At 38.9% G+C, this 18,703-nt stretch overlaps 1 non-coding gene across 1 annotated transcript; it reads left to right on the forward strand.

Annotated features, from left to right (window-relative positions):
* Positions 1-439: 439 nt before the first annotated feature.
* Positions 440-512, forward strand: TRNAR-ACG (transfer RNA arginine (anticodon ACG)). Its single transcript has one exon. It is a non-coding gene; the product is annotated as a tRNA-Arg (tRNA).
* Positions 513-18,703: the final 18,191 nt, after the last annotated feature.

Below are 18,703 nucleotides of genomic sequence, written 5' to 3' on the forward strand. Positions count from 1 at the left end.
TCAAGCAAAATGCTTAAATGAATTTAGTCTTGGTATACAAGAAACTGTTTGTGACAGCTTTGTTCTAAGCATAATGAGGACATACTAACTTGAACTAAAGTCGTCACTAAGACGTATTGAGCTGCAATGCTGATGCAGAGCTACGGCAGTCAAAAAGTCATGATGGTGACACAAAAGTTTCTGGTTTTAAGATATACTGTCATGCAAGCAGTTATAACTGGATCCATCTAAAAACATAAGTATAACCTCCTAAATTATTCCATTACATTAACCCTGAATCATCCCTTTTTGTCGATGATAATGAAAATAATACCAAGGATTGTTGTCAAAGGAGTGAGGAGGTTTAATTAAAAAAGAAAATTGGTAACAAGTAAAATATCTCATATAACCAGTGAAAAAAATTGTTATTTATATTGTATTTAATGTAATTTATTGCTAGGGGCCAGTGGCGCAATGGATAACGCGTCTGACTACGGATCGGAAGATTGTAGGTTCGACTCCTGCCTGGCTCGCTGATGTCACTTTTGCCCTCAGTAAGTTTGCAGATGACGCCAAGTTGGGTGGAAGTGTTGATCTGCTGGAGGGTCGGAAGGCTCTGCAGAGGGATCTGGACAGGCTGGCTCGATGGGCCAAGGCCAATTGGATGCGGCTCAACGAGGCCAAGTGCCAGGTCCTGCACTTGGGTCACAACAACCCCATGCAACGCTACAGGCTTGGGCAAGAGCAGCTGGAAAGCTGCCTGTCAGGAAAGGACCTGGGGGTGTTGACTGACAGCCGGCTGAATATGAGCCAGCAGTGTTTCCAGGTAGCCAAGAAGGCCAACGGGCATCCTGGCCTGTACCAGAAATAGAGTGGCCAGCAGGAGTAGGGAAGAGATTGTCCCCCTGTACTCGGCGCTGGTGAGGCTGTACCTCGAATCCTGTGTTCAGTTTTGGATCCCTCACTACAAGAAAGAAATTGAGGTGCTGGAGCGTGCAAAGTAAGCCAAGATCTTACTATTACCTTGGAGAGTCCTCCCATGTAAATGAAGAGTGCGCTTGATCTCTTGATTTGTTCTTAATTTTTAAATATTTCAGGAAGGCTACAGAAATGTTCTTGCCTATTCCCTGGTCCATACTTTTAAAAAATTTTTTTTTGCTCTGGAAAAAAAGGAAGAAGAAAGGCAAAAAAGAAAGTTTTGGTTAGGGTTTTTTTAATGTAATATTTAAACATAAATAAATCTGATTTATTTGCCAGCTCTTTTTTCTGTGTGAAATGCAGCATCTCTTGGGAGGGGTTTTGCTGCCATTCAGGCAGCAATCATTTTACAGAATGTGACATAACTTGTTTAGAATTCAATTATGTTTTCTGTCATGTCAGACAACATTAAATGATCATTTGAATTTTAGCCCTTTGACATCAGCAATAGTGACAATATATGGCAGATGACTCCTCAGATGTCAGAAGCTTGGGCCAATAGAGAAAAACCTTTTTATTTTTCATTTAGATAATAACTCACAATCAGGATGATTCAGCAGTGCCTATTACTGAGGAAATAGTCTTTATTTATTTCATTTCTGCATAAAGAGATACTCAGAAGTTTGGTTGTGTACTCATTCATTTTAAAAGAAATTTTCAAGACACGTAAGTCAGTGACTCGTTTTCTTCACTCAGGGACTTTCTGCACAGCCATCCACAAAAATCCTTCTCATCTTCCTTCCTCTGTCTGCGCTCTTGGTCTCATCAGTGACTGATACCTTCACTACACTTCCAAAGACAGGGACCTTCACATTGAATGTCTTTCTTTCATCAGGTTTATTAGGTGTTGTTGACCGTATCACCCATTGTCTAGTAGGAGTTGATGCATAGCTGGTAGCTAGAGCTCTTTGAGAGTTATCTAACTAACAGGTGGTAGAAAGGAAAAGACTGTAAAGGAATGAATAAATTTGCCTCATTGGTGAATGAGTGTGTGAAAATTTACTTAAAAATGAAATGTAGATGTCTGGTTAAAATTCCACCTAGTGTTTGGGAAATTGTATAGAAGTACTGGCCAAGTGTTCTTTTATCCTTTTTTGTTTTCCTTTTCCTTCTCCTTTTCCTTTATTTTACCTTCCTGCAAATTATGAGAATTCCTTTATGATACAGAGCTTGCTACAGTCATGTTTGCCTACTTTATTTCTAGGTTAATGATCTACAGAGGATGGATCTCAAATATTTTAGGGAATATAGTTGTTCAACTTCAGAAAGGTTGGTTATTAGCTGCTGTAATTTATCAAGGGGATTATAGCTGTAATCTTTCATCCACACTGATTTAACTTAGTTTCTACATAGCCTTTACAAGTTAATTGGTTTTGACCCAGTTCTCCCAGAAGTGTTGATTTTTGAATCCACAAAAATGAGTTAAAGAACCTGTTGCCTTTCAACAGAAGCTAAAAGTCTGTCTTTTGACCCTTTTGAAATCTCTTCCTCAATAATGTAAGATAATTTTTTAAAAGAAATTACACTTTCACAAGATACAGCATAAAAATTATTGCCATTTTTGATACGTTGCTTGATACGTTGTTTTGATACGTTCATGAGAGGATCTCTTTTTCAGAGATACTTTTCTTTAGTAATTAGCCTCCTCAATTTGTGCACCTTTAGGACATTTTGCAAAACCCATATATTTTTCATGAGTATTGAAAAAAGTGGGAGGGTTTTTTTTCTTTGCATGGTGGGCATGGTGGGGTTGGGTTAGTGGTTGGATCTTATAGGTCTTTTCCAACCTTAATGATTCTGTGATTCTGTGATTATTGGCTGATATAGATATTTTTGTTACGTCTATGTCATGTATTTAAATTTTCCTTTAAAAATAATTTTCAAGACTTCATAGAACTGAGCAAATTGTCTCACCCACACTGTGTACATGGCAATGAATATATACTTATTAACTTGTGGTACCCATTACTTGGAATATCTTATTAAAAACTATTAAAAATGGGTGGTTTAACATACATCTTGGACTGTAAGTTGCACAGATATAAAACTGAAAGTGAGTAGTCATCTATCAAAACAAAAGTTATTGCAGAATACTAAAAGAAGGCCATTGTTGGCTTTCTCAATGAGTATTCACAACATCAGAATATTTAAGGACTTCCAGACATGTCTGGACTGTGAAGTTGCTCTATTTACAGATTTCCCCAAGAATCATCCTCAATTTTTTTTTTTTTAAGATAGTATCAAAAAAATTTTTAACAAATTTATGAAATTCAGAGTGTTTATTTGATTTATATTGTAACATGGTAAAGATAATTTCAAGATAATCTGTACAACAGCCTAAAATAGAATGTTTCCACAATCTGTATACTCATTGCCGGTAGAATAAGTTTTTGAATTAGTAGTTTAAGCACAATCAAATATTGCAATATAAAACCCAAATTATCTAGCTCTAGAAGCAAGGCTCACAGTGAATAGTGCTTACAGAAGTGAAATTTACAACCTGTTGGAGAATCAGGAACTGAAAAAGAGTTATGTCAGTGCTGTGGTTTCTCTGTTTTCAAAACATGATGTTCAAAAGTAGTTATATAGGTGTCACCTATGTACAAAAAAACAATCAGAAATGCCTATTTTGGATTACTTGGCAGTCTCAACAGCACAGACATGAACACTTTCCTAGCACTAAGACGCCTTTGTACCGTATGTACTGTTATATTTCAATTTTTTTAAAACAGATTTCACAGAATAGTTTTGGTTATAAGGGCCCTTGGATGTCATCTGGTCCAACCTCCTGGTCAAATCTTAGCTAACTTCAATGTTAGATCACTAGTCATTAAATTTGTGGGTTTTTTAAAGATCCAACTAGATTTTTTCTTGATGCACTTGTGTCCTTGCTTTTCACTCTTTCATTGTGCACCTCCAAAAGGAAATTAACTGGGCCTTCTCTATATCCTCCCATTAGATCCTTGATAAAAGCAGTGAAATTCCCTCTTAGTCTTCTCTAAACTGAACAAACCCAGCTGTCAGCCTCTCCTTCTACACCTTATGTTTCAGCTCCTAATTATCTTGGTGGCCTTCCACTGCATTTGCTGTCCTCTGCTGAACTTACTCCAGTTAGTCAATGTCCTTCTAGTACTGGGGAACCCAGATTTAGACAGATTAATACAAAACAAACCCATACAGATTTGATTAGCAGGCATCCACGAGGGATAGCAAAATATGATTATTCTCCTTGAAAGAGGCAATGGTGATCTCATTTGTCAAGCAGTAAACATAAACAGATGGTTAAGCACTACAGTGGCTGATGTTGCTGGATGGATTCCTTTATACCTATTCTCAGTTGCAAACCTCTAATGCCAGTTTTTGGATGCAAAGTAAACAGGAGGGCATCATCAAAGTATTTAACTGAATCCAATTAAAGAATTCTTACTATTAAAGTTTTCCAGTAGTTCTTACATAGGAATAGTTAAACTAGACAGTATGTAAGCAGTAAAACTTCTCTGTAGATAAATGATAACTTTTATATCTCATTTTCCAAAACAGTATTCTAAAAAGATCTTTTCTCCAATTAATATCAAATACCCACAAAAGAATGTAAAAAGTTGAGAAGTATGTTTCCCATTACAGTTTGGCTGTACTTTTCCACATCACTTCATACCCAGAATTGGCAAAGTTTAGAGTAAAAGGCATCCAAAATATATAGTCAGAAACTGTATTCACCTGAGGCTTTTCTGAACTTCTTGAATTAGCAATATTAAATGAAATTTCACACAAAATGCAGTTCATTGACTTTTTTTTTTTAGTACCCTTTTTTTTCCCCAACTATGGATGTCATGAAAACAAACTTTCTCCACTAAAGAATATTTTGGCTTTCACTAGAATCTTATAAAGAAAAAAAAAATTAGAATGTGAAAGATAGTTTAAATAACTAATTTGAACTGATACTCTCAACACAGAAATAATTTTCCTGGTATTGGGCCACAGTGATCTTTGTTCCTTCCCTAAATTCAAACAGCTGTCATTCTCTCCACCCTCAAAGCAAACAACACTTAAATAAGTAATCCTCCTTAAACACCTGCAGTATGCTGCTAACGCAGTACTCTAATGGTCTTCACAGCAGTACTGTCTTCCAGTGCATTTTGCTATACAAAATGAGAAATGAAACCATCCACTCACAGACTTTTTTATTGAGAGTAAAAACATCTATATTTCTGAAGGAAAAAAATACCTTGTTATTGAAACAGACTAGCATGGGATTTTCATGTTTTCTCATTGCCAGTGTAAAAAACCATTTCAAACCCATCACATTATCAAATAATTACACACAAATGTATACAATTAAAATGCGTATTTATGTGCCATATTGATGAGGGAATAATATTCATAAATTGTGCTCATAAAATTATAAATATCTTCTCCATATGAAAGCCAAGCTTGCAGGTTACTTTGAAAAAAATAGAAAAATATTTTTCTCTGTTCTAAACAGTGTGGTATTATTACAGGGGAAGCAAAAGGAAAAATGAAATCAAATCAAACCAAATGCTCAATAGAATCCTGAATACTCTGGGTGAGGTGTCCATTTATCAAAATAACTAAATAATTAAATAAATAAAACAGACAAAACAAAAGAAAAAAATGCTGAGGGTCTCTGTTATTTAAAATTCTACTAGCAAGTGTGAGAAAGTCCAAGCCATTTGGCTGTTCTCAGCTGTTGGCTCTTTCAGAGCAATATTTAGCAGGTCTTCCAGCTATTTATGGTCAAGAGATCTGGAGAATTAGAAATAACTGCTTTTAGCTGATTGGGTGCTATATATAAGCAAACTGGTCTTTGCAGAACATGTGATGTTTTTTTGATGGTTTTCATTGTAATTATGTTGTATTACTGTGCCTCTATTGCACCTTTTCACATCATGTTATACCATGTCCTATCCATATACTTGCTGTGACAAGGCCAAACTCTCTGTGATGAAACATAACTCAGAGCCAGGGACAGGAATAAAAAACATTCTTGCCTCCTTTCTTCTGTGAAGTAGACTCTGTGGACATTACTGGTATACCTTATACCTAGGAACAGAAAGAAGCCCTGTTCACATTTGGCCCAGTTTAGAAGGATTTAGATGCATTGTCAGAATAAAATCCAAAACCGAATTACTGTTGTCAGATTGTTGGACATCTAGAGAGACATCATAATTATGCATGTGACCTTTCATGACTACAAGCTATTTCAGAACTGAACAAAGAGAAAAGAGGTATTCCAAAGCTATTTGAAATAGCACAGTTTTCCCAGTTCTTCTCCCAGTAACATCTATTCACCAAATGCATCTGTTTACCAAATGCATAAATTCAGACTTATACTTTTCATCTTCTCTAGGACTTTTGTTTAGATTTTTTGTTTGTATGTTTCCTTGCATTTTTTTTTTCTTCTATTCATAATAAGTCTATGAATAAATTAATTGTTTCAGTTGATACAAAGTTGTGTTTTGGGAAAATAAAATGCAAACTAACAAATTTGTCCCTGGCTAATTTATTAAAATGGAAAGAGAATGCATAAGAGAAAGAAGAAAAAAATATTAGGAAATTCCATGCATACAGTGCATATAAACATATTGTCTAGTTATTGTACATTCCATTTCTCCATGCTAGACTTCAGAGGACAATAAGCTGCTGTGTCCTTGGAAATTTAGCCCTTGAACTATCCATTTGATTTGGTCCTTTTTTTTTTTTTTGTTGTTTCTTGTCTCTCCTTTATACAGCTATTAAAAAAAAACAGACAAAAACCCAGCAACTCCCACCCCCATACACCACTTCAAACAAACATACACACACACACACTCCCCCAACCCTGCACAGATATTTAAAGTATATGGCTAATACAAGGAAAGGTCATCTCTGAGGAAAACAAGATAGAGAAAAACTAAACATGAACAAATTTTTTTACTGGAAAATAAATATTTTCTATTGTATTCTAAATCTACTAGCTTTTGTTATTATCAATATACTTAAAATATTGATTAATTTATTTCTAGGATGGTGGGTTGTTTTTTTTTTTTTAGTTTTTAGCAGCAATTGTACCTGTAGCAACTGGGTTTAGTGTTCCTACCATGCACTACTCAAAATTGTGTATCTAGCATTTTTTATGTAATTTACTTTAAACTGTAATGGAATGAGAAATCAAATTTGTAGATTTGAAATTTCTCAGAGTGAAGAGAGCTCTTATCAATTTTTCTTACAGGTCAGGTTAAATTTCTTGCAGGAAATATGGGATTTAAAGATTTAATTATTGCTTATCTGTATTCTGGTGGGGGGTATGTTAGCAGTTTACAAGTCTCTACTGTGATTTAGTTTCCATTGCTAGCCTCAATCCAATGGAAATACACCCAGTAACTTCAGTGTCCTTTACATCATCTACTTAATGAATAAACTGAAACTCTAGACAAGCTTGTGTGTTTTTGTTTGTTTGTTTGTTTCTATCTTTTTTTCTCAACCTTTTTTTTTTTCCTCTCTCTATACCAAAATCAGTGAACCATACAAATGTGTTTGTGGGTTTTGTTAAAGAAACTTTTCCTTGCCTCTTTACCTATTATTTAGGTGAGAGAGCAAGGCACAGTTATTTGATCTCATTTCTCTTAGAAAGTGAATTTTAAGTTGGAGTGTTAAAACTTTTTGTCAGTGAGTTCTATACTTGTCCCTATAAAAAATTTTATTAATTCCGCTTGTACCTTCAAATCCCAAAAGCCTTGTATAGATAATTGTATTCTATGTGCAGTTGTGAGCATGACAATAAGTAATCAGTAAATTCCATTACTGTGAGGGTGATACTGGGAGGGCTATTCCCAATGTAATTTTCTTCTCTGTAACACATGCACAACACGCTCTGAGTTCCGGTGTTTTCCTGTTATTACATTTTAAATCATACAGCTAACAATAGCTTTATAGTGACTTGGAAGCAATTCTGCTACGAATACAAACACCAAGAGACTAATAATTTTGTTAAAAAAAACAGAATCTGTATTTATAATGGGATAAGCAGGTATGAAAATACAACCTTGTTCCTTTCATCCATAATAATAACAATAACAATAATAACAACAATAACAATAATAATAATTTTATTATAAGATGCTATTAAAAGAAATTGTATGCCTATGGTCAGAACATCATTTTCCTCTGTTAATTTCTATCGTCAAAACCAAATGAAAGGGCAAGAAAGTAGGGGTTAAAAGTTGTTCTCTTTTTATACTGTAGTGATAGTTCCCTTGATTGTTAATGGGTTTAAACAAAAAAACCCACAAAAGTTACTTAGAAATTTATCTTTGACACAATGCCAGAATTGTAAAAAAATATTCATTTTAACGACCTGAAAAGAATAGCACTAGATAATACACTGTCCCAGATGTCACATTTGTGGAGTGCTGTGCTCACCTGCTGACACAAAGCTGGTATAAAACTGCTTTTTCTTGCCTGTGGGATTTTTCCCCAAATAAAGTGGAATCCTGAAATGGCAAAAAGTCACCAGAATTATTCCTGCTATTTTTCTCAGCAAAAGAAGGTGGAGGCATACCCTAGTTTATTCTAAGGAATGAAGTTGCTGTCCTTGTGTTTGCAACATTAGAGACAAAAGATACTAAACAAAATATGTATGGAACTTTATACATTTTCGTGCTGCATTATTCTGATAGTCCTTTTTCTGTGATGTTAAGGACAATTTCTCACTCATGGACTGATTGTACATATATACATCTAAAAATAAGTAGAGACAGGAACTCTTTTAACACATTGTAAAATATTTGCCTAGCACAATGGGTGCAGGGTAAAAATGAACTTCTGCAAAAATATTCTGTTCAAATATTCACTAGATATCCACAACCTCACCTGAAGTGAGGAATACATAACTTAAAAAACTTTGAAATTCAATTTGGAATAGGAATTTGAAGTGGAGTCTCCAGTATGCTCTGACCATAATGTCAATAGTTTTTCCAGAGTATTTATGTCTTAATCTTGCAGTCTGATAAGCAACTCAACAGTCATGTCTCTTCTATTCTCTTGAATATCAGAACTACAAGACCAAATTATCTCTCTTATAATGACTGTCTAGTCCAATGTATAGTTTAATCATTCAGTACAAATTGTAAAAGTTCCAGCATTGCAAGGCTGGGTGCTAATAATACATGATTTCTGGTTACTCACGTGGGCTGTCATAGATAAAAGTTCAATTCCTATTGTAGTAGGACTTTTTGAAAAGAGCTGTCTGAATTTATAATAGAGTATCTTATCAGATAAGTATGGCTTTGGAGTGGCAGAAATATTTCTTTCCCAGATTTTTCAGTGAAAAAAAGGAAAATCCTTAATTTTCTCCCAAATCAGACAGGAAAAATTGTGAAGGCTGAAATATATCTTTAGGGCAATAGAGTATTTTTTTTTCTCTAAGACCTTTTTTTTTCTCCTCAATACATGCATGCATAGTCTGGATTCTAAATGCATGTTTTGGTCTTAAATGACTTAAAAGTCTTAAAGCTTGCTCAGTATTCATAACTGCTGAAGCTCATCTTTTGCTTTCTCTTTGTTTCCGTCTGGCAAGATTTTGAAGAGCAAATATCTGGAGGAAACTTCCAGTTCTCTGTAATCAAGGGTCCTAGATAGTTCTTTATTGATGTTCCCACTCTAACTCCAAGCCACCTGTAAAGTTTCCCACCTGTTCCCACCGGCAAGGCAATTCCAGCAGCTGGAGAGTTCAGAGATCTGCTAAATAAGGAGCAGAAGAATGAATTAAATTCCATTATTTCAGAAACTCAACTATTCCGCAAGAGATAACCTGGGTAATATGGGATTTGATATTGTTGGATGAAGCAACATAAACTTCAGATTGTCTTGCTTTCCAGCAGTGTAGCTGGTGGAGATCACAGGGCAAGCCTATTTACAGCCACAGACTGCTGGTGGAAAAGCTATCATGGTAACAATTGCTGCGCCAAGAAGGGAAGCACAAATCATTGATAGATTTAGGTTTGAATAAAACACCTAAAATTAATTTATTTTAAAGTGTCTGTGAGTGGAGATATAACTTTGTATATATAGGACAGTTATCTAAGAAATTTTGCTTCTTTCATTAAATGAAGCAGAAATCATGACATATTCCTGATTTAAACCATGGCCAACTTTTCACTAGACTGGTTGTGCATAAATAAGAGATAATTACACGTAAATACTATTTTCATCTGGATGAGTATCCTCATCCTGAGAATGTTAATAAAGTCCTAAGCTTTTCATTTCAGAAAAAAAAAAAAAAATTGTTGAACATTTTACTTAATTAGAACTGGGTTGAAACCAAATTGATACTGATTTTTGAGAAAAATTAAATTGAGGTCTGAACTGTGTCCACCACCACTTTATACCTATGAAATTAAATCTTTAAAAAGACACCAAAAGTATCAGAGTGGAAGGAAAGCATGTGAGAAGTAAGAATGTCCCACATGCTGAAATCAAGCAAAGATGAGTCATGGCAAGCCTAGTCAGAACAATGCAAGAAGCAAGGAGAAAGGTAAAGGCTAAGGAAGAAAGAAACTGAATGATTGCAATCCTACTAACAATTTTCTACCACTCAGTAAAAACCTGTCAGTAAGAGAGAGCACAGATGTAGCACCACAGAGAAAAATCTAATGTTTCCTTGTGCATAAGCCCTTCCAGATTAGCTGTGAGTAAGCATTGTTAAACTAGAAATTTGTGCAGTTAGGACATTTTGCCATAGCTAACTTATGAGACATCATGGAGTTTGGTCTGAGAAAATCATTGCTACACTTTTCTGGTCCAAGCTGCACTTTTCTTACCCCACCTTGACTTCCTTTCTTTTTTCTGTATTTAAAATACAGAAGACCTTATCGCTGAAGATAAGCCTGTGGGTGGCATGCCAATGCTTGAGGGGTGGTGTGCTAGTGAGGTCCTTCAGTCTGCCATCTCAGTGGAGGTAGGGGATGGAGATCCATGTCACAGCAAAGGCGCAAGTGTTAGTGATGTGTTAGAAACCACGGAAGTGCCTGAGAATGCTCACGTGGGAATTAGGGCTTCTCCCCGCTAAAAGGTGGCAGGATCAATAGCCCAACTGAAATGCATCTCCACCAAGGCAAGCAGCATGGGCAACAAACAGGAGGAGCTAGAAGCCATTGTGCAGCAGGAAAACTATGATATACTTGCCATCACGGAAACACAGTGGGATGACTTGCACAACTGGAGTGCTGCACTGGAAGGCTACAAACTCTTCAGAAGGGACAGGCAAGGGAAGAGAGGAGGTGGGGTAGCCCTGTATGTCAGGTCGTGTTTTGATTGTCTAGAGGTTAATGATGGTGACGATAGGGTTGAGTGTTTATGGGTAAGAATCAGGGGGAAGGCCAACAAGGCAGGTATCGTGGTGGGAAGCTGTTAGAGAGCACCCAACCAGGATGAGGAGGCAGACAAAACATTCTATAAGCAGCTGGGAGAAGTCTCACGATCACTAGTCCTTGTTCTCGTGGGGGACTTCAACTTACCAGATGTCTGCTGCAAATGCAATACAGCAGAGAGGAAACAGTCCAGGAGGTTCCTGGAGTGTGTGGAAGGTAACTTCCTGACACAGCTGGTGAGCGAGCCAACTAGGGAAGGCATCCCGCTGGACCTGTTGTTTGTGAACAGAGAAGGACTTGTGGGGGATGCGATGGTGGGAGGCTGTCTTGGGCATAGCGATCATGAAATGAGAGAGTTTTCGATTGTCAGAGAAGTAAGGAGGGGCGTCAGCAGCACTGCTACCTTGGACTTCCGGAGGGCTGACTTTGGCCTGTTTAGGAGCCTGGTGGACATAGTCCCTTGGGAGGCTGTCCTGAAAGGCAAAGGAGTCCAGGAAGGCTGGACATTCTTCAGGAAGGAAATCTTAAAGACACAGGAGCAGGCCGCCCCATGTGCCGAAAAAAGAGCCAGCGGGGAAGAAGACAGGCCTGGCTGAACAGAGAGCTATGGGTGGAACTCGGGAAAAAAAAGAGGGTTTATGATCTTTGGAAGAAGGGGCAGGCCACTCAGGAGGACTACAAAGATGTTGTGAGGTTATGCAGGGAGAAAATTAGAAGGGCCAAAGCCCAACTAGAAATTAATCTGGCTTCTGCTGGAAAAGACAACAAAAAAGTTTCTATAAATACATTAGCAACAAAAGCAGAGCTAAGGAGAATCTCCATCCTTTATTGGATGTGGGGGGAAACATAGTGACAAAGGATGAGGAAAAGGCTGAGGTACTTAATGCCTTCTTTACCTCAGTCCTTAATACTAAGAGCATTTGTTCTCGGGGTACCCAATCCCCTGAGCTGGAAGACAGGGATGGGGAGCAGATTGAAGCCCCCATAATCCAAGGGGAAATGGTTAGTGACCTGCTACACCACTTAGACACCCACAATTCTATGGGACTGGATGGGATCCACCCAAGGGTACTGAGGGAGCTGGCAGAAGTGCTCACCAAGCCACTTTCCATCATCTTCCAGCAGTCCTGGCTAACCGGGGAGGTCCAGTTGACTGGAGGTTAGCAAACGTGATGCCCATCTACAAGAAGGGCCAGAAGGAGGATCTGGGGAACTACAGGCCTGTCAGCCTGACCTCAGTGTTGGGGAAGGTTATGGAGCAGATCATCTTGAGTGCCATTGCACAGCGCATACAGGATGGCCAGGCGATCAGGCTCAGTCAGCATGGGTTTCTGAAAGGCAGGTCCTGCTTGACCAACCTGATCTCCTTCTATGACAAGGTGAACTGCTTCGTGGATGAGGGAAAGTCTGTGGATGTTGTCTACCTGGACTTTAGTAAAGCCTTTGACACTGTTTCCCACAACATTCTCCTGGAGAAACTGACTGCTCGTGGCTTGGAAGGTTGCACTCTTCGCTTGGTAAAAAACTGGCTGGATGGCCAGGCCCAAAGAGTGGTGGTGAATGGAGTTAAATCCAGTTGGTGGCTGGTCACAAGTGGTGTTCCCCAGGGTTCAGTATCTGGGACAGTTCTGTTTAATGTGTTTATCAATGATCTGGACGAGGGAATCAAGTGCACCCTCAGTAAATGTGCAGACGACACCAAGTTGGGCATGTGTGTTGATCTGCTCGAGGGTAGGAAGGCTCTGCAAAGGGATCTGGACAGGCTGGATCGATGGGCCAAGGCCAATTGGATGAGGTTCAATGAGGCCAAGTGCCGGGTCCTGCACTTGGGTCACAACAACCCCATGCAACGCTACAGGCTTGGGCAAGAGCGGCTGGAAAGCTGCCCCACAGAAACGGACCTGGGGGTGTTGGTCAACAGCCGGCCGAATATGAGCCAGCAGTGTGCCCAGGTGGCCAAGAAGGCCAACAGCATCCTGGCCTGTATCAGAAATAGAGTGGCCAGCAGGACGAGGGAAGTGATTGTACCTTTGTACTCAGTGCTGGTGAGGCCGCACCTCGAATCCTGTGTTCAGTTTTGGGCCCCTCACTACAAAAAGGACATTGAGGTGCTGGAACATGTCCAGAGAAGGGTGACAAAGCTGGTGAAAGGTCTGGAGCACAAGTCTTATGAGGAGCGGCTGAGGGACCTGGGGTTGTTCAGCCTGGAGAAGAGGAGGCTGAGGGGACACTTTACCGCTCTCTACACCTACCTGAAAGGAGGTTGCAGAGAGGTGGGTGCTGGTCTCTTCTCCCAAGTGACAAGTGATAGGACAAGAGGCAATGGCCTCAAGTTGTGCCAGGGAAGGTTTAGATTGGATATTAGGAAAAAATTCTTCACCAGAAGGGTTGTCAAGAATTAGAACAGGCTGCCCAGGGAAGTGGTGGAGTCACCATCCCTGGAGTTATTTAAGAGGTGTGGATGAGGCACTTAGAGACATGGTTTAGTGGTGGACTTAGCAGGGTTAGGTTTACTTGATGATCTTAAAGGTCTTTTCCAACCTAAATGATTCTATGATTCTATGAAATTTAGATTCAAACTTACTCTGATGATAGTAGGAGAAAAGAAAAGAAAATAATTTAGATGTCATGATTTGCACTTGCCCAAAATGCTGCTGTGTATAACAACAGTCCAGGAGGCAGTAGAGGCTGGCTCTAAGCCTGTCTTTCCTGACCCCCCCAAATAGCTCTTCTGGTGACATCTTTGGCTTAATATTTCTCTGTGGCACTAAAAATAATTTTTATGTTTTCTCAGTACCATCCATTTTTGTGATCTGTCTTTTCAATGATTCCTAGTTCCTCCATTTTTCTCTTCTCTTTTTTATCTCTAAAATCAGTTTTACCTCATTCACAAGGTTGCTCACCAGTAGGAATCATTGCTTGACCATTACAATTTGCCTTTACAGACTGGAACCTCTTGGTATTATCCTGTGTCTGCACTTTTCCCTACCATATTTCACTCTAGAGTAGACAATTCAATTTTATGCAAAATAATTACGTGTTATTACTATAAACCAAAACCACACGGAAACAAATTTGGGCAATACTATCTGACTACTAGGTAACTGCTATCACAGCTGAACAACCCTGAAACCAGCTCAGTCCAAAACAAGCCCAGAGAAGTCCCGAGACCCTGCACTGTCAGGTCAAGCTGTGGCCTTTTTACTACAACTGTACCAGTATCAAATCATGAGATTGAAAATACAGCTGAAAAACTAAATAAATATGTTGGTCATTGTCCTGCATACTATTCTTTGCTGGGATGATTTTAATCAGGCTAATGTTTGGGAATGATTATATGGGTTGCAGCTACTGCATTAACCGTAGTTTCATATATCCATTTTAAGGCCTTGATTCAGAGTCTAGGAAAGGTTGTTTTAGAAAGAAATCGAAAGGATTACTAGAAGAAAGGGAAGTTGTGTTGCAGGGCTAAATTTAGGAATGTAATACTTTCCAGTTGTAGATAGTTTTTGCTTGATTGAGGGCTGAAAGAAAAGTGATAGAAGTCTATCTGTGAAAATAGTAGAGTTTAAGGACAAAGGCTAAGACCATACAAAGATAAGTCTAGGCAGATCATAGGGAAGGATTATTCCTGATAAAATTTTTTTAATAAACATCTGAATATTCTATTTGTATTATTATTTTGCTCTCACAACACAAAATTTGGTATTTTATCGATATTGGAAGGAGCTTTCCTAGAGATGTATGGAAAGTCATTGCAATATAGAAATTATTTAGGTTTCAGAAGATTGTATTTTTATACAGAATAGTGGGTGGGATTAAGGAAAAAGAATGAACTGTTTAAACCACAAATAAACTGACAATGTTCTCCTACTGAATATGAGGCACCAATTATTAGCAGTATGAATGTGCCATAAGCAACTGAATGCCTTATACTCTCACAGACATGACATAATAATGTCACAGAATCACAGAATCACAGAATCAGTACGGTTGGAAAAGACCTGTAAGATCATCGAGTCCAACCTGGGGGGGGGGGGGGGGGGGGGGGGGGGGGGGGGGGGGAACCACCAAAAAAAAAAAAAACAAAAACACAACCACAAAACCCACGCCACACAACAACAATAACAAGCCACAACCCACCCAACACCACACAGCACCATGTCCATCAAGCTACATCCCACAATGCCACATCCACACGCTCCTTGAATACCTCCAGGGAGGGTGACTCTACCACCTCCCTGGGCAGCTTATTCCAGTGTTTCACCACTCTCTCAGTGAAGAACTTTTTCCTAATGTCTAGCCTGAACCTCCCCTGTCGCAACTTGAGGCCATTTCCTCTAGTCCTGTCACTAGTCACTTGGGAGAAGAGACCAACACCCACCTCTCTGCAACCCCCTTTCAGGTAGTTGTAGAGAGCGATAAGGTCTCCCCTCAGCCTCCTCTTCTCCAGGCTAAACAACCCCAGCTCGCTCAGCCGCTCCTCATAAGACTTGTGTTCCAGACCCCTCACCAGCTTCGTCGCCCTTCTCTGGACACGCTCCAGCACCTCAATGTCCTTCTTGTAGTGAGGGGCCCAAAACTGAACACAGTATTCGAGGTGCGGCCTCACCAGAGCCGAGTACAGGGGCACGATCACCTCCCTGCTCCTGCTGGCCACACCATTTCTGATGCAAGCCAGGATGCCGTTGGCCTTCTTGGCCACCTGGGCACACTGCTGGCTCATATTCAGCCGGGTGTCGATCAACACCCCCAGGTCCTTTTCTGCAGGGGAACTTTCCAGCCACTCATCCCCAAGCCTGTAGCGTTGCCTGGGGTTGTTGTGGCCGAAGTGTAGAACCCGGCACTTGGCCTTATTGAACTTCATCCGGTTGGCCTCAGCCCATCGATCCAGCCTGTCCAGATCCCTCTGCAGAGCCTTCCTACCCTCAAGCAGACCAACACTCCCTCCCAACTTGGTGTCATCTGCAAACTTGCTGAGGGAGCACTCTATCCCCTCATCCAGATCATCAATGAAGATATTAAACAAGACCGGTCCCAAAACCGAGCCCTGGGGGACTCCGCTTGTGACCGGCCGCCAGCTGGATTTCACCCCATTCACCACAACCCTCTGGGCTCGGCCATCCAGCCAGTTTTTTACCCAGCGAAGAGTGTACCTGTCTAAACCACAGGCCGCCAGCTTCTCCAGGAGAATACTGTGGGGAACAGTGTCAAAGGCTTTGCTGAAGTCCAGGTAGACAACATCAACAGCCTTCCCCTCATCCACTAGGCGGGTCACCTTGTCATAGAAGGAGATCAGGTTGGTCAAGCAGGACCTGCCTTTCATGAACCCATGTCTATATAATACATAATGTTCTTCTAAAACAACACCTTTTTATAGTTCCTATATACTCTTTTACTACTAGCTTCTTATTATTTCATGTGTTCCTTTCTATAAAATTATTTTAGCACAGCCCAATTTGTCTATGTAAGAAAGTATACCCTTCATGTTATATACTCTCAAAATTATCAGTTAAAATATTTATTCCCAGTCCCTGGGACTTCAAATCTCAATTTTCATTTAGAAATATTTCTAGCTTTTGCAGTTGCAAAGAAGGTCATGGGAATATAACTTTTCTTCAAGACTGAAAGCACAGAATATAAATTAAAGAGAATTTTTTAAAGATGTTTCGGTTATTTTCAAGATAGATGAAAGCAGTGGGAGAGACACTTCAGTTCTTACTTTTTACTTCTCATGACTAGCTTTGGTATTTATTTTTGGTGGGTTTTTGCAACCGCAATTTTAATTGATTAAATATTTCTCAGCCAAATACATTTCCTTGCATGCATTCATATAGGTGCCAACAGGGATCATATCACCTCAATATCAAAATGTTTGCATTGAAGATTTAGAAAATGGTTTATCTATTAGTTTAACTCTGTTGGCCACATTTTCTAACTCTTTAGAATTCTATTTCTGCTGAAAAGCAAGTGGCCTTGGATTGTGACTTTGTTTTTTTAAGATTTTTTTCTGTAAGTGAATGGGTAAGAATGAACATCACTGAAAATAATCATTCTTGAAGAAAAAAAAATTGCATTTCTCTACAAATGAGATAAAACTCCAGAGCTCTTTAAACTAGCCGTTTTGAGAATAAAAGCTAGATCACAAAGATACAGTGAACACAATGACATCTTCAACCTGTATTTTAAGAACTACTGTTATCGATAGCAGTGCTTGTTTGTATAAAATATCGCTCCTATAGCCTATGAAAATGCAATGTAAAAATGACTCTCTACAATGAAGCCTTAAAATTAAATACGTACAAAAAAAAAAAACTTGAAAAGCCCAGCAAAGGCAGGTGTAGTACACACCATTAAACCTCCAACTGTCTTTTTTTTTCCTAAGTGAAACTACAAAAACAGCTGGACTCTCTTGCAGCACAAATTAATCCAAGAAGGAAAAAAAAAGAAAAAAATAACCAAACCACACAGAAGAGAAAACACAACAAAGAAACAAACTGCAGCAGCAAAGGCACGTGTAAATCATCACTGAACTTAGCCAAGTATATTTAAAAAACACTTGGATGAAAAATTAAAACTCCCTTGTATCTTAATGGGAGACCATGTTTGGAAGCCTCAAACATGCATTAGAGCAATACAGTCACCAGCAGCTGTCAGTTCAGCCAAATGACTTAGCTGCAGGATGCCTTCTGTGCGTCATAAAGCCTCTTTAAATTGACAAATGTTCTGCCACTTCCTGCAGATACCTGGCTATTGTGCACAGCAAGGACTGAATTTGTCATTACAACCCCGTGTATCCCTAATTTGTATTGTCACATGAGAGCTTAAACCTGGAATGAGGCCCTGAAGGCACAAGAACTAAGGAACTCTGGCTGGCATTGGAAGAGTAATCCATCACCGACATGCAGTGGCCCTTTTCTTTAGACTGTGTTGATGAAAATTTTCTAATCTCTCATGCCACGTGACATTTTCTTAACTGTGCAAGGCGGAATGTTCTCCTAACATTAACCTTCCCATAGCAAAATGCACTATGGTTAGAATATACTAAGTTAATTTGAAGTAATTCTCATTAAAACAAGGGAGGAGATGAAGGAAAATAAGAAGAAAAAACGAAAAAAAAAAAAAAGAAAATTATTAGCCCAGTCTTCCCTGTTTAGTTATGGACTAAAAAAATAAATACAGAACTAAGTGGACACTGTTGTAATAGTAACATTTATCTCAAACCAAACAGACATATGCATAGATTTCAGTAGCAGGCCAGTTTCATTAAGATTAACATTAATATTAATGTTAACACTAACATCAAGTGGCTAATATTATGCTAATCCATTAAACTTTAATTATCTTTTTTTTTCCCCAATCATACTAAATTTGGCACA

This window comes from Gavia stellata, chromosome 3 (assembly GCF_030936135.1).
Source record: "Gavia stellata isolate bGavSte3 chromosome 3, bGavSte3.hap2, whole genome shotgun sequence".
Lineage (NCBI taxonomy): Eukaryota > Metazoa > Chordata > Aves > Gaviiformes > Gaviidae > Gavia > Gavia stellata.